Source organism: Littorina saxatilis, linkage group LG6 (assembly GCF_037325665.1).
Source record: "Littorina saxatilis isolate snail1 linkage group LG6, US_GU_Lsax_2.0, whole genome shotgun sequence".
NCBI classification, from domain to species: Eukaryota; Metazoa; Mollusca; class Gastropoda; order Littorinimorpha; family Littorinidae; genus Littorina; species Littorina saxatilis.
This window is the reverse complement of record NC_090250.1, coordinates 27,937,994-27,947,993: the sequence shown is the minus strand read 5'-3', so window position 1 is coordinate 27,947,993 and position 10,000 is coordinate 27,937,994. Positions and strand designations below refer to the sequence as shown.

At 40.1% G+C, this 10,000-nt stretch overlaps 1 protein-coding gene across 1 annotated transcript in view; it reads right to left on the bottom strand.

The window, feature by feature from the left end:
- Positions 1-9,936, bottom strand: part of LOC138968898 (uncharacterized) — a 28,885-nt gene extending 18,949 nt beyond the window's left edge. Inside the window, exon 1 of the mRNA XM_070341572.1 lies at positions 9,797-9,936. The gene's annotated coding sequence lies outside the window, so the exon portion shown is untranslated. The remainder of the gene's footprint in view (positions 1-9,796) is intronic.
- Between the last annotated feature and the right edge of the window lie 64 nt (positions 9,937-10,000).

The following is a 10,000-nucleotide window of genomic DNA, read 5'->3' as shown; positions in this document are numbered from 1 at the left end:
AGAAATTCAGGCGTGGTACATAACAATAGTACAAACAAGGCATTGATTTTACATAAAACATATAGCACTATATAACAGGGCAGGTTATAGAAACACCTTCCACATACCTCTCTGGACATTCCTTGCATTGTTCTTACGCATTCAGACATGAACACATCCATGTCTCATTTACACATCGCACACATGGACATTCTTATACGCTCAACTTACCCATTCACACATGGACATTCCACCACGCTCCACTTACACATTCTTATACGCTCCACTTACACATTCACACATGGGCATTCTTATATGCTCCACTCCCACATGGACATTCGACTACGCCCACTTACACGTTCACACATGGACATCTTTAAAGCACTGCGCTTACATTCTCGCACACCTGCGCGTATAACGAACTATGGCTAAACATCATTGCAAAATATCATAGCATACAATATATCAGAAAATATACGGTTGTACATAAAACCAATACATACATGTACATTACTACTGATTGCACTGGCAGAAGAGGGGCTGGGTCGGGTATGTGGATGTGTTTACATGTTGCTAAGGGTGATGTATTTGGGGATGAAGCTGTTTTGCAGCCGGAGTGTCCTAGCTTTGTGCGTGCGAAGTCTACGGCCAGAGGAAAGGAGTTCATAGAGGTGGGCAAGGACATGGGACCTATCTGAAGCTATCCGCCTACTCTTTCTCACCACACGCTTTTCATACAGGGACTCCACACTTGCTTGCTGCCTGCCAATCACCTTGCTACTGACATTCACCATTCGCACTAAGACATTCCTGTTCTTCACACTCAGACCTCCATACCAGGCCACAAAACCGAAAGTGATGACAGACTCAATGAAAGAGCGGTAGAAAGTTTGGAGGATAGAAGGGTTCACATTCAACTTCCTAAGTTTCTGAAGGCAGTAGATGCGTGACTGACATTTTTTGTGTATGAGGGTGGTGTTTGCATTGAAGGACAGCTTATCATCGATAACTGTGCCAAGATACTTATATTCAGTCACACGCTCAACAGTCACACCATCAATCATCAGGTCAGGGACAGGGGCAGGGTTTCTTCTAAAATCTATCAGAAGTTCTTTGGTCTTTGTCACATTTAGGTCTAAAAAGTTGTCTTTATACAGGCGGGTCCCGAGATGCACTAAACCAGAAACGAGCGGGTCCCGAGATGCACTAAACCAGAAACGAGCGGGTCCAGAGATGCACTAAACCAGATACGAGCGGGTCCCGGGACGCACTAAACCAGAAACGAGCGGTCCCAAGATGCACTAAACCAGAAACGAGCAGGTCCTGAGACGCACAAACCAGAAACGAGCGGTCCCGACATGCCCTAAACCAGAAACGAGCGGGTCCTGCGATGCACTAAACCAGATACGAGCGGGTCCCGTGACGCACTTAACCAGAAACGAGCGGTCCCGGGACGCACTAAACCAGAAACGAGCGGTCCCGAGATGCACTAAGACAGAAACAAGCAGGTTCCGGGACGCACTAAACCAGAAACGAGAGGGACGCACTAAACCAGGAACGAAAGGGACGCACTAAACCAGAAACGAGCGGTCCCGAGATGCATTAAACCAGAAACGAGCGGGTCCCGAGACGCACGACGTATCGGTTATCATAAGTACATCAGCACTGTTTTCATAAAATGTTCTGCCAGATCTGTACGGACCTCATCTATCCGATTATGACCATTGTTTTGTGAAGATCTGAGGGGGCAAAGGATGATCTAAGATGGACTCAGGGGGGTGCACTTGCTAACACAAAAAGGGAGAGAGAGAGATGTTATTTAACTTGGAATTTGGTCAATTTCTAAGCTCAGATGGCACCGTTTTGCTTCTTCGGACAACAATTTTTCCGGGGGAGGGGGGGGAGGGGGGGAGGGGGGAGGGGGGGAAGGGCATGCCCCCGGACCCACCTCGAAGTCTCAGGCGGACTGCGCGCCCTCGATTTCCACTTTACAATTATAAGTGCAACCCCCGTACAAACCAACTGATCCGCCCCTAATACATCGGAGCGTCTGTGGGGAGCCATGAGAGCGTTCGCGTATCTCGACATCTCTGAGGTCACCCTGCTCATATTATTTCAATTAAACCCCCAAGAAAGGTAAGCGTATGTATCTGTTAATCATAATTATACACAATGACACAATCACGATTTCAAATTTCTATGATAAAACGTTCCGTAAAATTCCCGTTTAAATTAAATCTTGAATACAGAACGCTAGAAGTCTGTCTGTTTCAAATTTCCGAACTTTTGGAACGATTTGCAACGGTCTGCTGTCAGAGGAATTTCTTTTCAATATAACGTAACACAAATGCAGCGTTTGAAAGAGCTTAATGCTACTGTGGAGCAGCCAGAATGATTGAAAAGAATCCTTATTGTTTGCGAGAATGAAAGAGTCTGCAGCGAAATGTGTGACGGGAAAGTTTGTATGAAAATGCTTCAGAACAACAGGAAAAAAGTTGAAACAAAAGAAAAACTGGACAATTGAAGCTGGAGCTAAAAGGTTTCAGTTCAAACAAAAAGAGACCCGGAGAACTTGTTTTGAGAGAGAATAAAACCAAAACAAGGTGGTTGATAAAATTGCATGACATATGAACAAGATTTTGCGTGCACAAATACGTACTTAAAAAGATAACATGTTTTTAAACGGTTTTTTTACAATCATATTCACACATATGACGACGATGATCATGATTAGTGATCAGATTCAGCCTGGAAATATCTGGTTCCATAACAAACGGTGCTCAGTTTTGAACAGATACTTTACGAAAAGGACAATATACATTTTTGAGAAGAAACAAATTGACCCATAACGATTTTAAAGGTAAAGTCTTCTTTATTGAAAACAGTTCGGTTCACCATCTAAGATCTAGCCGGACTTTTCCATGGATTAAGAACGTTCCTCTACTCGGAATCATACCAAAAATCAACATTCTGACTGTTTCCTGTGCGGAGTGGGAATTTTTGGATGAATTAGTGAAACACTTTTGATTGCCACTATTGCCTGTTCAAAAATAAAGTCATTAAAAATCCAAGTCTGCACAGAGAGTAACAAGGCTGTTGATGTTTTTGTCGACGTGTCCAATGAGCGCTTCTGGGGTGATAACGCGAGACAGCTCCTGTGATCTTGCCGCGAGGTGGCGCCAGTTACCAGCCGAAAGAAAGAAGGGGCATAACCTCACCAGAACCGACCATTGTCTGTTTACTTTATAAAATGCACGATGCTATTTGGAACCAATGCAAGGTTTTTTTCCCTTTCTTGTGTGATCGTGCCGCGAGGTGGTGCCAGTTACCAGCCAAAAGAAAGAGGGGGCATAACCTCACCAGAACCGCCCATTCAGTGTAGGATATAGTCTTATCCCATCCACACACTGGCCACAGATGCTGAGCCAAGCTCTATTGGCAATGTTCTAAAATATATTTTGAAAACATGGGATCGTTTTTATTTGAAACCGAGTTTTCCAGGCTACATCCGCTCAACTTCACCCCTTGACTGCCTTATGACGGGTATACCCGTCATGCGCTCGTGCAGCCGCAGCGCCTTAGGACGGGTTTACCCGTCTTCTCCGCTCAGGAATTTTCCAGAAATGCTACGTCACTGCTGACACACAAATAGCAGCCAATGGCTTGGAAGGATACCTCATTCTCGTGAATAAACATAAATGGTGACGCGGTTTTGCGTCTGAAGGCTATTTTCGGCCTTGGCGACAGGGTAGGGGAGAGAAATCTCGACTCGTCAAAATGGCTAACGGTGACAGTCGACCGGGCCCTAGTAGGGAAAAACAAAGCCGGACTGACGCTACAGGCGGTGCAAATGATTATGGATACTGACAAGGGAAGGGGGAGATCTTCTTTCGGACGATTCGTTGGAAACAGGTAGATGACAGTGATTATAATCCTTTTTTGGAGCAAGCAAAACAGCCACCTGTGTTTGATCCACAGGCACCGGAAGATGCGCCGGACTGATTTTTCAAAAGTTCATATTTAAACATCATTATAAGCCAAACTAATCGTATTATTTTCATGATTAGACACTAAAAACATATTCTTGGTTCAATTTCCTTTAAAAATAACATAGGTTTTACTTACTGCCAGTTTGGAGCTAGAAGTTTTTGTGAATTATTACACTCCGAACTCCAATATTCCCTGGCAGTCAGGAATGCACATACGCAAGTTTTGATTGGCAGCGAAAGGGACTTTTACTCATATACTTGAAAAAGTGAGCCTCTAAGGTGGCCGTATTTCCAAGGTGAATGTATTAATGAGAATCAAGTATTAAAGAACCGAAAATCTGCGTCCTAGTGGCTTGTTAACAATTTTTTTTAAAGGATGCTGGGGTGTGCGGAGTTGGTTTAAATTGTTTTTTATTCAGAATTCTTCGCATGAAACAATTCAAAACATACAACTAGGACACGCACTCAAGCAAATGCGTATGTTATGTGACCAGAACAATACTAAATTACACACATTTTCATAATGGTGGACATAACAAAAATAATCCAGTAGAATAAATTGAAGGAATGGGGATGGGGAACCAAATAAGAACAGAAGAATGTACAGAAGAGAAAAAAGAAGAGGGTGCCGGTCGGGCGGGAGGAGCAGGGGGGAGAACGTACAAGCAACTACAAGGAGAGACTAGGACGAAAGCGCGTGGGAAGAGAACGTCAAGTCTGAGACATGCAACATGAAAGTTCAAGTAAATGTAAATGTTTTTTTAAGGAAGGCAGTAATTCGTTAAAATATGAAATACAAGACAGACGATAATAATCATTACTTATACGCTGCTTATGTAATCAAATACGATAACACAGAGAGAGGCATGTGGAGGTACACATACGCCTGCACACACACACATACACACTACCAATGCGTGGACACATCCAACAGATCAGTCGGCCGTATTTGACAATAAACGATTGGACCGACTCAAATATCAATATATTATTACGAAATAAATATTGCTCGCTGCCTTTTAATAATATTGCCACGCCTCTGGAATGAACAGGCAACGAATTGATTGTTGTTCTTTCTTTCTTTCTTTCTTTATTTGGTGTTTAACGTCGTTTTCAACCATTCAAGGTTATATCGCGACGGGGAAAGGGGGGAGATGGGATAGGGGAAAGGGGGGAGATGGGATAGAGCCACTTGTTAATTGTTTCTTGTTCACAAAAGCACTAATCAAAAAATTGCTCCAGGGGCTTGCAACGTAGTACAATATATATGACCTTACTGGGAGAATGCAAGTTTCCAGTACAAAGGACTTAACATTTCTTACATACTGCTTGACTAAAATCTTTACAAACATTGACTATATTCTATACAAGAAACACTTAACAAGGGTAAAAGGAGAAACAGAACCGTTAGTCGCCTCTTACGACATGCTGGGTAGCATCGGGTAAATTCTTTCTCGTCCCAACCAATATGGGACTCCCCCTAACCTGCGGGGGGTAATTGATTGTTGTCAGACGAGCATCTGCATACAAAGTGCAGTTTAATAAATAATGTTCGGCTCTTTCATTTGCATCACCGCAAGCACACTGTACGTTACCTTTTAAATGGCGTTTACATAGATCGGAATTAAGGTTACTAATATTTAAACACATTCTACAGTGTTTAATTTCTGCCTGTCGTTTTCCAAAATAATAATAAACTGGTACACTGTGATCTGGACTTTGAAAATAATGCTTAAACTCGCTTATTGAATTTGTGGTTTTAATCACATCAGGCAAATGATTCCATAAAACTGTGGTCGATGGAATAAAGGATGTTCGGAATATGCCTATTTGCTGGTACGAATCTATTTAGTGGTCGTCTTCTGTGGTAGGGATTAGGGAAGAGACTAGTGGTGGCAAGAGGTTAATTAAATATTGTGGACATTTACCATGGACCATTTTGTGAAATAAAATTAATTTATGTCATTTTTGGCGTTCCTTTAAATTACAGAAACCACTTTCTTTATAAATCTTATCATGGCTAGTTCTCCGCACACCGCCAATTATAACACGTAAACTAAAGCTTCAAGGTGTAATTTTCGACAAGGCTTCGATACAATTATACCATAACACATCAACATAATCAAAATGTGGCAAAATGAAGGATTTATACATTATTTCCAAACTTTTTCTGCATAACTTATACTTACAATATCTTAAACAATTAATCAACAAAGTGGTATTTTTCACAATATTTCTGATTTAAGCGTCCCATTTACAATAATTTTCACAAAAATGCCAAGATGCTTGTGTTCTTGTATGTCTTCCAGAAGAATTCCATTAAAAAATAAAGGGTCATTTTTGTTTAAATCACGTTTTATATTCGGCAGTTTGGTTTTGGTTTCATTAAATGTAACTTTCCAACGTGCTGCCTAACAACTAATTTTATGTGACAAACTAGTATCATCAGCAAACAATTTGATGACAGACTCAATATATAATTTACAATATCATTTATATGACTAAGTGCCAAAAGGTGCTCACAGAACAGAAGACGGTTTTGTTTTACAATAAAAATGTTTCTAAAAATGTGTGTCTGCTGAAAATTGGTGTGTGTGTGGATGAATGTGCGGAGATATAGTGGACATAATTTCGTGTGTCTGACTTGAACGGTTTTGAAGTTATCTTTGTTTAAAGTCAAAAATAACGCCAAAACCGGCCATCTGAAAACGGACATCGTGATACCTCGTGTTTTGAATATGCCACAGAAAAATAACAAGAAGCACAAATGAATTGCATTTAGTTTGATTGAATGCCTGAAACATCGCTTGATTGAATGCCTGAAACATCGCTTTACAGACGAGACCAAACGTCAAATCTAAATCTCGAGAGAATTTTTTTTTTTCGATAACCGAATTTTAAGGTGTCGCACGCAAGATGTGTCGTCATCACGGCATACATTTTTCAATCGCAGATATTTACTAAATTTCTTTTTCAAAAACTCTGGAATTGGTGTCGACACGTCAAGCGATAACGGTGTATCAAACTGCTGTCTTTCAAGTAATCCAGCAAAGACTGCAGAACTTTTGAACAGCATTTTTGAAAACGATTTGAAAATGTCGTCATATCTTGCGTGCGACAAAATGTTCGGTAATTAACGGTTATTTTCTTTTAAAAACAAAATTTACATGTACAAAGATCTACTTCATCTACGGAACCACGTGACACATTCTGTGTTCAAAATTTGTGAAGAAATCACGAACCACGAATAAGCTATCAAGTGTTGAAATTATGTCGTCAACATCTTTTCAGATCTTGCGTGCGACACCATCTTGCGTTCAACATAAAATGTCACTACCTTATCGAGTTTAATGGGTAAAACTAACTATTTGTTGTCTTAGTTTAATCTTCTTAATTAAAAGCGTAATAAAACCGAACTTCCAAGATGAATTTTAATTGAGATTAGCGAAAGAGCGGGCACGCAAGTCGACCTTAAAGTAAAAGAATGATAACACGAGCGTTTGTCGTGTTGTCTTGCGTGCAACACATTGTCCAAAAAGAAAAATGTATATTTTTCTCAGACGTTTTTTAAGTTGAAACCTTGAAACTTCACACACATTTGGGGTTTAATCGCCCCCATGCATGGTAAAAGTCTTGTTGACCTTTGTCAGATTTCAAGGTCACGGCTGGGTCACATGTGGTTCAGAAAACGGATGAAACATATTTTTTCAGAGATTTTTGAAGCTAGAACCTTCAAACTTCAAACAACGCTTTTGCTTAATGATTGTTCAACATGGAGAATTCAAGGTTGATCCTTGAGAAATGTGAAGGTCATAGCAGGGTCTCGTGTGGGTAAAAAAAAAAACCATAACCTTTTTCTCAGAGTTTTTCAAAGCAAGAACCTTGAAAGTTCACATTTTTGGGCTTAATAGCCTCCATACACGGTTAAAGTCTTGTTGACCTTTGTCGAATCTCAAGGTCACATATGGGCAAATCAAAAACACGAAAATGCATCATTATCTCAGTTGTTTTTAAAGGGAGAGCCTTCAAACATCACACAACTCTCAATGATTCTCCGACTTAAAGAAGTTAAGGTAGATCCTTGTCACATGTCAAGGTCACAGAAAGGTCTCGTACGGGTAAAACAAACAAAACAAACAGATAATATTCATTTTTTCAGCTTTGTTGTTAGCTAGAATAGAGGCACATGCCACCATTCCATTCAACATGACTCATAGAAATACTATAAAACTAGTTGAAGAAATTGACAATTTTTCAAAGTTTAAGCCAGATGGCACTGCTGTGACCTTGAAATTTGACAAACATTAACCAGGCGGTCACCTTTTTTAGAAAATATCCTTAAAGGATCTTTAACCTTACTGTGACCTTGGAATTTGATGAGGTTTAATTTAACTTGCGTAGTGTGCCAAGTTTCAAGGCCCTAGCTTCAAAAACATATGAGAAAACCTCATTGAAAAATGTATATGTTTGACCTCAACGCGACCCTGCTGTGACCTTGACTTTTTCAACCAGACTTTAATCGTGTGTGAACATTATACACTAGAACTGTGTGTATTTTCAAAGCTCGTGCTATAAACGCGCTGAATAAATTGAAAATATTCCACATTTGGACCAGATGTGACCCGTACCCCGCTGTGACCTTGAACTTTGACAAAGATTAACCAGCAGGTCACTTTTAATGAGGTTTTATAAAAATGCTGAAAGTATGTGAAGTATGTAAAGTCTAACTGATCTAGTATTAAAACATGTAAGACGTGACAACGACAATTTTCCAGTTTGCAAAGGAAATTTAACCTCGCTGTGACCTTGAAATTCAATGTTGTTTAATGTGATGTGCACCATACCTGGAGGTCATTATACTTTGGTTGTGTGCCAAGTTTCAAAGCCCTAGCTTTAAAAACGTGCGAGATAACCTTAATGCTATGACTCAGTGCCGTTTTGAATGATATAACGAACAAAATTATCGTTATTTGTAAAATCATTTGGGTAAATTTATCTTTTCTTTTTGTAATTGGGTTCCAGCATCTGTTGTCTTAACAAAAATCCCAATATCAGTCGTGTTTGTCAACTTTTATTTTTTAGCCCCTTTGTCCGCTTTTCGTGCGCACCTTTTGGCACTTAGTCATATAGATCAAAAATAACAAGGGGCCTAACACTGAACCCTGAGGAAGGCCTGTTTGTACACCTTTAAACTCTGACTTGGCACCTTCAACAACAACCGATTGAGCACGGTTTGTTAAATAGCTACAAAACCATGACAATAGTCGGCCACGAACACCAATCGATTCCAATTTTACCAATAACACTTTGTGCCAGACTTTATGAAAAGCTTTTGACACATAAAAAAATACCGCCAGTATTGTTAAACCGCTGTCGTAATTTAAACACAAACAATTATATATATAGAAACAAGTTGACAGATCGTCGAGTCGCCGGGACTGTGTAGGTGTGAGAATGTTGTTGGATTGTAAAATGTCATATAAGTGGCTGTGAATACATCGCTCCCAGACTTTGTCAACACAACTCAACAAGGAAATCAAACGATATTTGTTACAAACGTCTGCAGGACCTGTCTTATAAATAGGCGTGACATTAGCTGTTTTCCAATTTTTTGGATAAACTCCTTCCCCCCAAAACAAAAAACAACAGCAAAAACTAGAGAAAGACTACAAAGAACAACAATTGCAGAAACAGCCCACAAATCAAACAATAACAGCAACAAAAACAACAACAACACACACACACACACACACACACACACACACACACACACACACACACACACACACACACATACATAAGAAATCAATTATTAAACAATAACCAACCTTTTATATCAGAAAAAACATTTACTGAGCAGCTTTCTTCGTTGAGTTCGTCCCCTCTTCTTGTAACATCGTTAGCACAGTCACAGGCCCTGATCGTCAGACAGGAAACGCTCTTCAGGCCTGAAGTTAAAATACAACAAATTCCCCGAGGGCCGAACGTCTATCTGGGCTGCCGATTGGTTAACACAACAAAAAATCAATCAC